Here is a 15,502-nt window from a genome sequence, read left to right on the forward strand (position 1 = left end):
GTGCATGAAGCTGATGAGACAGCAAGTGCTGCGTTCAGGTCCGAACGGAGAGAACATCAGTGTCGGGAGGAGAGAAGAAGATAGAGAAAGGCTCACGATTACTATGAAAGAGAAAGAGGGGCGGGGGTTCGAGTAAGTCTGTTGTTCTTCGAGTTGTCGCTTGATGTGATTGTAGAATCAGTCGTTTGGGGGAGGGGGACAGAGAGCTTGGTCGGCGATTAGGACATACTGGAACAGCGACGGAGGGCGAGCCCATCTGGGTCAGGACCTTGTCCAGCCACTGCAGGGGGCCGTTCAGGTGAAGCTCGATCCAGCAGGGGGTGCTCGTCACCGTCTGCCGTCTACACAACAAATCAACGGATTTCAATACAACCGATTTCGACGGCAACAACACAGTCATGTTCAAGTTACTGCGCGACGGCTTGAATACTGCTTTTGGAACGTGAGAAACAGCGCGCGTGATTTAATTCGCAGACCACGGCGAAGGTTTGACTCATGAATATTAATCAGCCTCCAAAGTTGCATAGCAACAACTTCATTGGTGTTCATGAGCTATGTCTTTGCCTGACAGGACCAGTAGTATTTTGTACTATCAATACTGTATATATAAATAAAAAAAGCTGCTGCTACTACTACATAATTAGCACATGCCAAGTGGAGTAAGTATCTAGTTTTAGATTTTTGACTAGCTCTGTCACAGCATGAAAATTTATGACGGAGTTAATTAAAAGTGGATATCAATAGCAGAACAAAAAAAAATATATAAATCTCATTTCTGCAATAAAAAAATAAATTAAAAAAAACTCAAAAGGGATACAAGAGACGCTTAATTTGTGGCAAAACGGTCACAGCAAAGAAAATGGTAAATAAAGTGAAGTAAAGTGTCTACACTTATACTACAAATATATATTTGGAATATTTGAGTAACGACATTGTTCGGATTCTTGCACGCATTAAATAATTGAGAAATAATGAATCATATATTACACTTTCAGTGACATAAGTGTGTAAAGGTTTACACAGTTTCACTGAAACTTTACCATAAACTTTAAAGGAACTGAAGGTTTATTAAAAATAAATAAAAATAATTATATTTATATATATATATATATATATATATATATATATATATATATATATATATATATATATATATATATATATATATATATATATATATATATATATATATAAAACATCTGAATAATTAAAACTCTTTGGGAGCCAACCACAAGGTCTTAATTTTAGTAAATCAGAAGGTGTATCTACTTTTTTTTTTATAGTTGTAAAGACAACTCAAATACTTATTTACTTCAATAAATTTAATTTTAAATATGTTTTTCTTGGACCCAATCTTTGGTTTAAAAAAAAAAAAAAAAAAAAAAAAGATTAAAAATAAAGAAAGAAAAATAACAAAAAAGTTTTACAAAATGTACTTTACAACCTCCTGTAGTTTACAGATGCACATTTTAAGACTGTGCTATTGGCATAATTGTCAGTGTGGTGGTTTGATTGTCCATACCTGTACTCGGCTCCCCAGCCTTTGACAAAACTCATACGAATGGTGCACATCCTGGTCAACTGATATACAGCCTCAAAGCCCTGGTTCACCGACTGAGCCAGCAGTGCCGCAAACTCCTGGTTATTGAAAATCTTCAGGTTACAGCCTAAGGAAGAGAGTATCGTTACATCATAATGGTTGAGAGATTTCTGGACAGTGCAGAAGACAATAAAAAAAAGTGAGTGATTCTCTTACCTGGAGGGATTTTACAGACTGTTGCAGGGTGCCAGCCATACCTCTGATTACAGTTAGGGCTTTGAACAAAGATGGCGCTATCGCTAAGACATTCGGCAAACACTTCCCCACCAATATAATACAGCCTGACCCCTCGTCCTAATCAAAAAACACAAAAATGTCGTTTTGGAACACATTGATTTTCACTGTACAAAGACATTCTGCAAAAATACTTTCTGTAGAGGAAAGCAAGTCATACAGGTTTAGAAATGCCAGTTGTAATTGGTGAACCATTTCGTGAAGATGAACTAAAACATTCGACAGTAGCACATCTGAAGATGTCCCGATACCTATGTGTCTTCGGTCATCTCCACGGTGGCGCTGCGGTTGACGTTGGACAGCAGGCCCAGGCAGAAGCGCCTGAGTTGGAGGGGTCTGTAAAGCCGCCCACGGTGAGGGAAGGCTGAGAGGCGTGGAATGTTTCTCCGACCCGCTGGTTTAGTTCATAGTACGCTATGGAGCACCAAAACGCTGGCTCTGGAGTAAGTCACTGGCTGAAGGTCTGAAAGAAAGATGAGAACCACCAAAAGTAAGAACAACTTGACAAGCTCAAATGTACTGTGGGTATGACTATCATTTTTAAGATCGTAAGGAGCTAAAAAGGATTTAGATATTCAGAATGAGTATAAGCAGTTAGCAAGGTCTTACCCATGCCATGATTGACAGGCGAGAGTGTGCTTGGGGACAGTTCTGCAGGAGAACCTGGGGAGAGAGGAACAACACACACAAAAACAATTCTTTAATTCTAAGTATAAATGACAGAAAAAGTAGTACAATGGAAATTTTTGATAGAAACAATTGTTTCTCAAATTATTTATATATTAAGCAAATTTAGTAAATTTCGCCAGTTATTACAAAGTCTACATTTAAAGTGTAATAAAAAGGTTCAGGTTGTACGACTATCATAACGTAGCCTCACAATCACAGCCTGAAGCATAAATTAAATATAAAGAATGGTAATAATAAAACAGTTTCTAAAAGCTTATCACATTTTCACAAGTTCTTTCCAGAGAGATTGAGAAGTTCATTATCTTTTCACTCTAAAATGAAAATCCTAGCATTAATTACTGTCTATGTCATTCCAAACCTGTAAGACCACCATTCATCCTTGGACCACGACTTTTTTTTTAAATCCTCAGACAGCGACACGACAGACAATTACAGTAAGTACATCGTTAAAATAGTCTGTGTGGCATCAGTGGTTCAACGGTAATGTTATGAAGCAACAAACAGAAACAAAGACTTTAACGGTTCTTCGATGAGCGTTCACATGAATACCACGATGCACGCGTGTGTTGCTGCTGATGTAGGAGCCGGCGTTGAATGATGGCGTTACAGGTTTGTAACAACAAAAGGGCGAAAAAAAAAAAAAATAAAAAAATCAAATTTTTGGGTGAACTAACCCTTTAAAGTATTTAAATCACAGAAGACAGTTTAGGGCAGTGGTTCCCAACCACGTTCCTGAGGTTCCCCAACACTACACATTTTCATCTCTCTTTGTCTAACACACCCATTTCAGGTCTTAACTGATTATCTGAACCAGGTGTGTTTAAATACGGAGACACAGAAAACATGCAGTGTTGGGAACGCGGCTGGGAACCACTGGTTTAGGGAAAGCCTGAAAACAAACTACTGCAGTAAAAGCAGGGGCCAGTTGCATAAACTTAATAGAAATGGGTCTTAACAATTAATTAGGCCAACTAGCAGTAGCAAAGGAGTAAACAGTCATACTTTTTTTAAAATACACAAGACAAGTTTGAACTTAAACTGTGACCAGCCTTGAATATATATATAACTTTAAGACAAAACTGTTTATGCAACCGTCCCCAGATCATGCTTTACTGTCTAGGGTGCAAACACACGTGGCCATCATTCCCATGTTGTGTTGTCACTGTGGGAATGTACCTGTGTCCATACTTTGATTCATCTGCTGGTCGCTGGCCTCCCCATCCTCACTAATGTATCCCGGCGGAGGAGTTTCTGAACACACAGAAATCAAACAGCTTGTTATAACTCATGAACTACACAATAATCAGTGTTGCCAACTTATCTAGTCTCAAAAGGGGTGGGGAAAATATAGCGGACAAACCTTATCCGAGTCATCTTACCCACTGATCTAGATTAATCTTCATATAAATCAGTGAATATGATGTCAACTAGTGACATTTAAGCTCCCAATTTTTAATTTGAAAGCATTGGCAACGCTGACAATAACTAATACTTACATTTCTAGACAAATGTGTGGTTCTACCTGGTATATAATTGTTAGGAGGTTCGATCCCTGTTGGGAAGTTGGTGTTTTCAGGTATAGAGTTGGTGTAGTCGTCCAGAGGAGGCAGCTCAGTCAGGATCTCTGTGTGTCTTGGCACGAGGACAGGAGGAAGAACTACAGAAGCGAATGTTTAGACGATTGAATGAACACTCAATAGGAAGAGCAAAGCTGCGTTCATTCCACATGACATGCTGCAGAAACTTTTTTTTTTTGGCAATTCGGTTTGCTTACCTGGCGTCTCCACCCGCTGGTAGTGGTAGGGGTTGACGAGACTTCATCCTTCTTGAGGTTGAAGGCGACTCGCAGGTCTCGATGGCGCCGCAGCTCGTGATGGCTGTGCAGGTCGGGCCACGCCACAGGCGGCAGTAGATGACATGAGGCAGACCTTGCGGTGAGACACTTGCAGACGCCCGTCCAGAGATCTGGCCCGAGCGTCCACAGAGAGAGGGCAAGAGAAATGGAAGAGAGGGAGCGTGCCAAATGACCAGAGAAAGACATGCATGGATGGAGGGAAGAGGGAAGATGGTGAGATTAGACGGCAAGTCATCACCAACAACAGAGATGCAAAATTCATCTATTACGATTAAAACGTCTGAAAGGTATGATAACAGAATACTGATATAATTTAAAATCACTGGTTCTCAACTAATAGTTGGTGACCCAAAAAAATGGAAAATAATCAATCATTCTAAATGCAACTGAACACTTAATGATAAGCTCTAAAATGTGGAAAATGTGTCATGTTTATTTTAATATGCATACAAACCAAAAGCTTTAACTATATAAAAGATGTCAGCCAAACGTTTTGAGTAATTTTTTTTAAATTAAAGTTTATGCTTACCAATTCTGCATTTATTTTATCAAAATATGCTAAATTAAATTATTAAATTTTTATAAATTATACTTTTAGTTGATTCTCCTTTCTTATTTATTTTTTAGACTTTTAACACTTGCATATACTAGCTTTCTTGTTTGCTTCCATTGTCCTTATTTGTAAGCATCTTTAGATAAAAGAGTCCACTAAATGACTAAAATGTAAAAATTATTTGTGCTAGGCAACGATTAATTGCACTTTAAATCACATCCCAAAATAAGTTTGTCTATATAATGTGTGTACAGTGCATATTTATTATGTATACACAAACATGCATGTAAATATTTAAGAAAAATGTTTATACTAACATATAAAATGAATATACACATGCATGTAAATTAATAAAATCTAAATATATACTGTATGTCTCTATTGTGTTTGCACGTGTGTGTGTTTTTGTTGGATACAATAAGTTAATCGTTGCTCTACACTACTTTTAATAATATACATATTAATTTTAAAAACAATTAAGAATTAATTCAAAAGAACAGCATTTATCAGAAACAGGCATCCTTTTTTAGCACTTAAATGTCTTTACTATAACTTACGATCAATTTTTGCTAAACATTAAATAGCTCACAAAATTTGGCTCAGCACACACACACTAATATACATATACATACACACACACAAAGTGCAAATCGTCATAAATTGGGTCACCAAATATAAAATAAATTCAATAAAACCAGTTGAGAACCACCGCTTTAAACGCCTCGCTTTAGTGAAGTGAATGTATGGAATTATGAAAACGTGTCCATCTGCTTTAAATCTATTGTAACATTTAGAATTAAAACTCTACAACAAAACAAGTGCTTCCATCTTCAAGATGTTAATTCTACATCAACTATAATGAAAGGGCGTTTATGAAGTGTTTATTCACGGCCCTGGAGCCCCTGTGCTCGCTCAGCCCCACCTGTGTCTCGTGGGGTGAGTGTGGCACAATGTCAGGAGAGGATATTCACCTGGTTTGGTCAGGGTAGCTGTAAAGGCCTGAGGTATCCCACTGTTCTATCGTATTTGGTGTACTCAGTCCCCAAATTTCAGAGCAATTGCTGTGCACAGAAAGTAAAAAAAAAAAACAAAAAAAAACAAAACAAAAAGAAAACAAAAACACAAAGAAACAAAAATGATAAACATGGGGCATGATTCATTCAAAATACCAAGATGAAGTACCATGGCGGGATAATCAAGGGCATCGCTTTCTTTTATTTGAGATGTTTTATGGAGGTCGCCTGAAGCTGCCGAACAACGCAGCCACCTCGAATAAAAGAAGCCACTCTAATGGAAAATTCACATATAACAGTGAGATGAGAAAACCGAAGAGGAACTGACAAATGTATTTAAAGTTACAATAGGGCTGGGCGATATATTGAACATTCACAATATATTCGCAATGGAAAATGTCAGTTTGATTCGCTTCCATGAATCGCTCAGATCATGCGTGTAAATAAACTGATTCCAAACACAAATAGCTAGTCAAACATTTGCATAATTTACTGAAACGCTGTACTAAAATTAAGAAATTGTCTTTTTTGTTTTGTTTTTGCAACTATACACAATTTTTTCTTGCTCATTTAGTAAAAAAAGCATGCCTTGTTTAACTAATATTAAAGTCGCCACACTAAAAGTTAAATTTCTTATCATTTGTACTCGTTTACGCTAAAAAGAAAAAACGCGACCGCGGTATCTAATTTTTCTGCTACATCGCCCAGCTCTAGTTAACAGTGCATAATCTCTTCCCCGGTCATCATGCGGTGTGTTATGAGACGAACAGGGCAATTAACGTTATAAGAGACGTTTCATTCACGGGTTGGATTTCACATCAGATATCAACATTTAAACATGCAGCACAGGACAGGAGCCTATGACCTACTGTCGTTTGACTACATCACACTCAAGATAAAGAACGCTATCAGTCAATCAGACAAGCACACAGACCTTCGGTAGTTCTGAAAAAGAAACACGGGATGAGAAACAGACAAGGTGACGTGACAGGAACAGGACTCGCACAGACTTGATATGTGATGAATGAAGTTTTGGCCCCCTGTGGTTTAACCGTCTCTGAAAAGGGACTCACGAACACGTGCCAGACTGCTGTTCTCATCACAAGTGCACTTGAAATGGATGATTTGGCTTGTTAAATTGTTCATTTACTTTTTTCCTGCAGCGGCGGAACCAGGGCTACAGGTATTTTTCCTGTATACTCAGGCAGTTACTAAATTAATGAGCTCGGCGTTGCTGTACAGTAGCATTGGAGGAAGTCAGCCAGCCTCAGGAATCCGAGGCAAGTCTAAGGGTATTGCCTCAAAAAAAATAATGCATTCATATAAAACTTACTACAACACCAACAAAAAATCAAATCCTATAACAATCGAAATTAGGCCCCAAATAATTTAATTTTATTCTTTTAAACACGTTTCAATCATATTGTTGTGTCCATCTCATCTGTTTTAGGTGTAATCACTAATATAATCCATCTTGTAGATGTCCTGGTTCAATAAAAGTGGGGACTGAACTGAGAATTACACAGTAGCGTAATATCAGTATTTCGATAAATATTGATACTGAAATATCTGAATGGTACCAATGCTAATTTCCCAAAGTATTGATATACCGATACTTCGAGCGGTCACTTTCACTTCTCTCCAAAGGCACGTTGACAAACACCACACGCGTGACCGCAGTGCCCGCCTCATTTGCTCTGGATAAATGGCATAATTAAGGGCTGTTCACAAGCGGCGTGTTTTATGCGCTCAGGTTCGATATTTCAAATGTGAACACAATGCACACTAGTCACAATATAAACCTAATTTTGTATTAACTCTCATAATGGAAACGGTGCGATGCGCACGGAAATCCACTGATCCTTTTTCGAAATTTCTGGGCGTTTCATTAACGGAAACCGCAGACCGTGGTTGCTTGGCGACGGCAGAATGCTTTGGAAAAGGAGGGAAAAAGCGTTTCATGTGACCAAGTCATGTGACATCAACCAATCAGCTTCGCCCTCTCTCTCAGATCAACTTTAAAAAGCTAAGCCAAAATTCAGCAATAACTGGTCAAAGCTGTATGATTTTAATCCATGTGGCTGAAGATCATGGTTTCTTAGCGTGGATTGGTGATATATAATTAATCCAAATAAAGTTAATGTATTAACTCGACATTTATATTATGTTATATTAAAAGTAAAATTAAAAAAAGACCGCCTTAACGGCAGCAGTTTTCTCAGTGGTATTGAATACCGATACCTTTCAAAAGTATCATAATCGACTTAGAAACGCTTGTAATCTAAGCCAATGTCATGGACCATAATGTCACCATCAACTGTCAACTAAGTGTAGTTTGGGTTCCTCAATGTATCCATAAATGTTATGTGTCTTTTACACAACCAGTCTGTTTTTCTTTAGAAACATGCCATTATATAGGTGGTGTTGAATTTTATTTTTAGAGCCTTGCGTTTCTCTTATAAAGCGGACGACAGATGAAGTAAAAACATGAACGCTACAAAATTAGCAAAAACTCCCTTTATAGCTTACGGAGACAGGATCGTTATTTTGACAATTGTATTCGCTTACAAGCTTTACACGTATTCTGCAGTCTGAAACATTGAGTGAATGATTATTACATAAGATGTTTGTTTCAGTAAGCTGTGCTGTAGCCTCTCCGAAATACCTTTTGATGTTCAATCATGTTTTACACTATAGTAGTAAAGAGAAACAAGTTCACATGCCACTTAAAGGCACTAAAGAGACGTTGATCGTGCTTTATAAAAGGAGCACTAAAACCATATTGTTGTTTGAATTTAGCAATGAATTTTAGTAATCGTTTTTTTTTTTATTAAAGGGTTAGTTGAACCAAAATTGTGTTGTGTGTGTGTGTGCGTCTTGAAACTTAAAGCAGCAATCCCAACGCTGAGAACAAGCATTTATACAACAAACTAACCAACATTAAAACACTTAAGGAGACAAAAGGAGTAAGAAAGACAACCCTTGAAGATCACATTAACTTTGGAGCAGGTTATGTGAGCGTTGTGTATCGCTAACCTCGACCTGTACACACTCGCTGCTACCTGATGTCAAAAGTTAATGAGACCGACCCTGATGTAACGGTCACCCGAGATATTTTGCGATGCTTGCTCAGAGTATAACGTGTCCTTTAAGATTTCATGATGCCCAGAGAACTTGATCAATAGACATTTTAGTCAGCTTGACAAAGGCAAGGAGTTGAATTTGTAGAGCACTTAAAGCAAATTCAAGAAAAAGGAATTTCTTATGAAATGCCACATGTGGACATTAAATCTGAATAGAAAAGTAAACTCATAATAATTTATAGAATGAGTTTTCATTTATTACGGCTTTATTAAATGCAGTGCTTTAAAGATACTTCAAGTAGTACGAACAAATTAAATCTACAATATCAAAAGAAAAAGCCACTAATGGATATATTTTCTTTTAAGTCTCAGTTTGAGCTTTACTAAAAAGGAAAATGTCAGGCGCTGTTAAGAGGAAATAAAGAAAAAAAGTGAACGTATATGAGAAACCATTAAAAGAAGTGAAACCACAGTGAGTTTACATAAACTCACATGACCCATTTTAGGGGGATGGGAACTTCAGTTTCAACACTAGTAGATGAACAGTTGCCCAATACTCTTAAAACACACACACACACACACACACACACACACACACACACGAAACCCAATTCAGTATTAACCCTCAAATTAACAATAGAGCAGATGGCAGATCACTGTGTGATATTAACAGACATGCAATCAAGCATGATAACGATAATTCAAAAACCAATTATGAACCATAAGCAGGAATCCAATCAATGCAAGACAGCTTTAGTCAAAACATGCATTTTTGGTGCAAATGTTGTATTTTGTTATATTATTCGATTAATTTATTGATGGTGGCATTACAACTACTTCCATCGGTTTATCATATGCACCAGACGGAGGCTCATATCAGCAATTTAAGATACCCAAAGACCTGGATCTCACAACAGCATGACTGGGCACCTACATCCCAGACAGATGATACACATTTGGAGGGTATTAACCCTTGTATCCTGGTGTGCGAAGACCCCATCCCCACTAAACCACAGAGTCCATCTGCTGGCCACCGTCCTCCTCACTACGGCTTATACTACACCGGCTGGAGATGAAAGCAAAAAAGCAGCGCCGTCTTTGTGCACCAGGTGACTAGCTAATGAAGACAATGATTTGGCCTTAAAATAAAATGAAAAGGTTTAGCAGCCGTGCACGGTTCTAAGTTTCCAAAACTGACCAGAGGCCAGATTTAAAGAAGAAGAAGAAAAACAAAAGGCTCTCACAAAGGAAACCATATGTCTCTGAAGCAAATCTCAGGATGATTCCTGCAAACGAACAGTCAATGAGTGTCCCCTTTCAGACTGCCATTTGAACACGAGCCAAATGACCAACATCTTAATTCAATCAAAGATGTCTGAACAAGCAATTTAAGAGGATCTTTTAAAGATGCTTCATAAATTCACGTTTCTAAAATGATTCGCCTACTCATAACACTGGTATGTTTTTTATTTAAATGGCTAACCTGATGAAGTCTTCCTCTTAATTTCAGTAGTATTGATTTGCAGTTTTGTTATTTCCCATAATACGTGACTAATGCGTAGCACTTTACGGGAAAAAAGCATTTCCAAATAAACTCTGGTCTGAGCGCTTTAATCAAGAAAACACCCGTAGGAGGACATTTTTACCTCGACTTAACATTTATGAACCCAAAATGAAAGCTGGGTCTTAATTATAGTATGAAAAGCCAGACAGACAATAGAGTCCTCGGGTTACAATCAATAGACCTGAAAACCCACAGCGCCGGTCGACTCTGTCCTCACGAGAAACCCTCTTCACATTCTTGCACTCACTAAAGGCATCTTGCAGATACACTATCAGCACTTCTACACAAAAAGACCCGGGAGTTGATAATACGGCCTGCTGAGATCTTCAACAGGAAGTCAGGTCGAGACAGATACGGGTTTGTTTTCCTTTAAACAAGACAAATGTAACAAGTAATGAAAAAGGTCTAGACATCAGCTAAAATTTAATGCTTGCTCGTGTTGTTTGGTTCTGACGCGCATGTATGCGGGAATCTTCTGCTCGTTTTGAGCAAATGAGACGCACGGCATACAGATGGATAGGTTTGGGAGACCGATTTCAAACCCAGTGAAACAATGCACCTCCTGATTTTCATTCAAGATTATACACAACTGATTGAGCTGGCAATGTACTATTACTGGATAAATATCCTCAGGGAGGGCAACGGGCGGTTTAATCATGACTCTGGCATAAAACTGGCCTAAAAGTCTGGCATTGCAAAAGGACATGATGAATTGTTCAATTCTGTTTGCGCAATTGTCAAAACTCTAGTCGCTAGTTATACAGAGACATGCTGCTTATCGTAAAAAAAAATTAATTTTAGTTGAGGTTCTGGGCAAGTTCATATTTATTTCTGATTCACTTCCTGACAGGAATCCATTTATCTCTAGTACAACAAATGAAAAATTGCTAGCTAAGTAATTGCAGCAAGCTTTGGGCAAACAGACTAAACTGCAGGGATGTACAAAACAATTCAGAATGCACTTGACCAAAAACCTACATTGAAGCTGCTTTAATAATAATAATAAACAACAACAACAACATTGTGAATAAATATAAATGTAACTGATTATAAATTGAGGTAAATTAAATCATTATATTAATTAAAATAACATTAGCATGTAATTTTTGCCAATTTCTTTCGGACAAAAACAAAGACGCCATTTTTGGCCAATCATTTCTGGTGGCTAAGATATTAATGCTTACCAACGAAATGTATAAAAAAAAAAAAAAAGTGTCAATGTTAAAAGATTCTATGCCCAAATACTTAACATTTATATTACATAGGTTTTGACAAATATTGGTAACCAAGTAATACCGGAGCCCATCCTTCTACTGTATGTAAAAAAATGAAATATATATATATATATAAAAAAATATATATATATATATATATATATATATATATATATATATAAAACGTTAATTAATTTGATTAATTTACAAGACTTCCATGGTGCTCAATGCACTCAAGACTGAGAAGAAAAAAAAAAAGCTGTACAAACATGATTTACAGCTGTGATGTTTTTAAAAACATCTGAAATCATTCTAAGTTATTATGCCCTTTCATAAACAACTACCAGTCGAACTGAAAAAACGCCCAAGTCTAGCTGGAGCTGTTTAGTTCACAGGTATTTGAGGGAGGCTGGAGAGGACAGTCAGGAGGCTTTTGACGTTGTCATGACCAAACATGACAAGCGATTTAACACAATGAAGGATCCAGCCGTTCCTACAAGCCTCCAAGGTTAAAGAATAGATTAGCAGCAGAAAACACATGGTGGAAGCAAAGTTTCCCACCCTTTGAATCCACTCAAGGGAAGACAAAGCACTCTGGATGACTTGGAAACATTTCTGGGAAGGTCTGACCGGAGCTCTGCATCTAAGTCTGTAGTTGGCAGAGTAAAGTCATCATTTTAATGTTCGCTTGTACACGTTTCAACTGGAGGGAGGAATTTTAACCTGTATTTATTGTAGGCTTTACAGTCTAAGAAGTTTTGTAAGTGAACCTGATCGAGCATTAAGGCACGGTGCCAAGTCGCACTGCATTTTCTACAATAACGATTGCTCAATTTTTTTAAATAGCGGAGAGAGATGCAGATTCAGACAGAGGTTTGTTAAATTACATGCTTATAATGATTCAGAAGATCCGAGATGTTAAAACCAATTCAAAAAATAACTCAATAGGAGGAAAAAATTGTCTAGGACAAAGTATAACGGCCGCTTTGCCAATACAACAAGCTTGCATTATGCATTTAAACAAATACATTTTAAATGAATTATCCCAAAAAAGGCGCTTTCTACAAATCACACCCCTTTTAAAATTTGATTAGAAACTCACATCAAAATAAAGCTGCATTTTAGATGGCAAATAATAACCTGCTTGACTTCTATGTTACTGCTAGATGATTATCTATAATAGGAAAAAATAATTTACAAGGAACCAAAATGCTCAAATGAGAGTTACATATTTATATATACACTTTGCTTATTTTTAATGGATTTTTTCATTGTCATTTAAAAATTGTATGTGCATTTAATGTCTATTCGCCAAACTTAAAAAAAAAAAAAAAAAAAAACAATATAAAAATTCATGTTTGATCAAAAAAAAAAAAAAAAAAATACATATATATATATATATATATATATATATATATATATATATATATATATATATATATATATATATATATATATATATATATATATATATATATATATATAAAAAAAAAAAAATATATATATATATATATATATATATATATATATAATTTTTTTTTTTTTTTTTTTTTTTAAATATATCGTTTCTTTAAAAGTACTTTAAAAGCCATTTCTGCCAGCAAATGAATATATTTCTCTCAAGTATCATCAAACGGCCAAAACAGATTGAACGTATTAGACATATCACCCAACCCTTGTGTATCTGTACCCTATTGGTTTCAAACTATTGATATGTTGTGGCTCGGGCACGACCCCTTCCTCCATCATCCTCTCCTCTTAGCATTTCCAAAATAGCAGCACTGATATTCCACCATTTGTCATGAGGAATGGAATAAAAGCAGCCTGATGGTTGATATCGCAGACATTCATACAGCATGAGAAGCCTACGTGAGCTCAGAATGGAGGTGATGTGGAGCTGTACAGAATGACCTTAACTCAAGTCGAGACAGATGAAGCAGAAATCACTTAAAGAAACAAAGGGAGTAATGCTGATATTTCGCACCGTTAGACGCAACTTAGGCGCCATGCCTTTACCTTCACTCACGCAATGATACGGCTAAGGTCACTACCAAAATTAAATAAAAGCTTTTCTGATTCATTAGAGAACTTGCTTCATAATCAGATGAAGATTTCAATTGACAAAAGTCCATTGGATTGCATTTTCGCTCTCTTAACGGGAGTCGATACTTACTCATCCTCATGTGGTTCCAAAAGTAAAAACCAAGTAATAAACAAAAATAGTACGATTCTTGTGGAAATTTAATTTACTTACGTTACATACCACTTACCGTGTTGAAGGTAACGCCAATGCAAGTAATGCAAATTACATAATTAGATTACATTTTTCAAGTAACTAGTAAGGTAACAGTACTTTATATTTCCAAGTTACTTTTTTTAAATAAGTTACTTTGTTTTGTCAATTTATTCACCAGTGCAAAAGGCACTTCCTTTGGCCTAAAGCTTATTCATTTCTCTAAAAATTGCCAAAAATATCACTTTTTTTTTTTTTTTACGTCCAGCCCACTTGATTAAAAAGTAAAAGGTAACAATGCATTACTTATGATATTGCATTAAAAAAAGTAACTAGATGTTACTTTACGTAATGCATTACTTTTAAGAGTAACTTTCGCCAATAATGTTACTAATTGTATAAAGTAAAAATGAAAATATTGGCCTATGCCGCTTTTTTTTTAAATAAATTGGTTAATCACTAAATCTTATGCAAACTAACTATTTATTTCTTTGCTCATTTCTTGAACAACGAGAGGATGAGTAAACAGCGATTTTCATTCTTTCCCTTAAGTTTCCCAGTCGATGTGTTAGAGTGACAAGCTGAAGACAACACGGATCTAAAAGCAGGAAAGCGGTGAACTTTTTCGCGCCGCGACCTGGGGATGGTGACACACTTGGTGTTGCAGTTCTGTGTGGTGATGGCTTTCTCCAGCTCGCCCAGCTGGCCCGCCTTCTTCAACTTCTTCACCAGGCTCTTGACGGCCTTCTGCACCATTTCCTCCTCCTGGCCGTTCTGCTCTCCGCCCCCTCCCGCTCCGCTCGAACCGCTGGCCGACTTCTTCCAGCCCAGCAGACGCTTCACCACGGGCGGAGTGAAAGGCAAGATGGAGGACATGTTTTTGGGGTGTCCAATAAGCGGTCAGCCCCTACTGGGCAGGTGGAGTTAGAGAGACAGATGGAGGCTGGGAGAATGGGGAGGAACAGACCCAACGTTCCTAACTGGCCTTTAGGAAGAGGGTCTCTGGGCTGATTTTGAGGGGCAGGGGACAGAGAAGCTTAGGAAACAGAGAGGAAAGGGGAAGAGGAGTTACCTGAGTGAGAGAAGAGCCGACAAGAGACTAAGTACAATACAACCTTCAAACCTCCATCCTGTTGACTTGTTTTAATTCATCTTTGTATTATTTTTAATGAACTCTACAGCCAGGCTCGTAAGTTCTTTTCATTATTATTAGAAACAGTAATATCTTATTTGTTTTTGTATATTTGGATGCTTTATTAAATAATAATTGAGTGAACATTCTGAACAATTGTTTTATTTTTTTATTAAATTTTTTATTTGTTTTTTTTAATATACAGTTTGGGATTGGAATAAAATATATATATATATATATATATATATATATATATATATATATATATATATATATATATATATATATATATATATATATATAATATATATATATATTTAATTATTTTTTT

At 36.7% G+C, this 15,502-nt stretch overlaps 1 pseudogene; it reads right to left on the reverse strand.

Moving 5' to 3' along the window:
- Positions 1–218: 218 nt before the first annotated feature.
- Positions 219–15,081, reverse strand: LOC122352501 (annotated as a pseudogene).
- Between the last annotated feature and the right edge of the window lie 421 nt (positions 15,082–15,502).

This window comes from Puntigrus tetrazona, chromosome 10 (assembly GCF_018831695.1).
Source record: "Puntigrus tetrazona isolate hp1 chromosome 10, ASM1883169v1, whole genome shotgun sequence".
In the NCBI taxonomy this organism is placed as follows: Eukaryota; Metazoa; Chordata; class Actinopteri; order Cypriniformes; family Cyprinidae; genus Puntigrus; species Puntigrus tetrazona.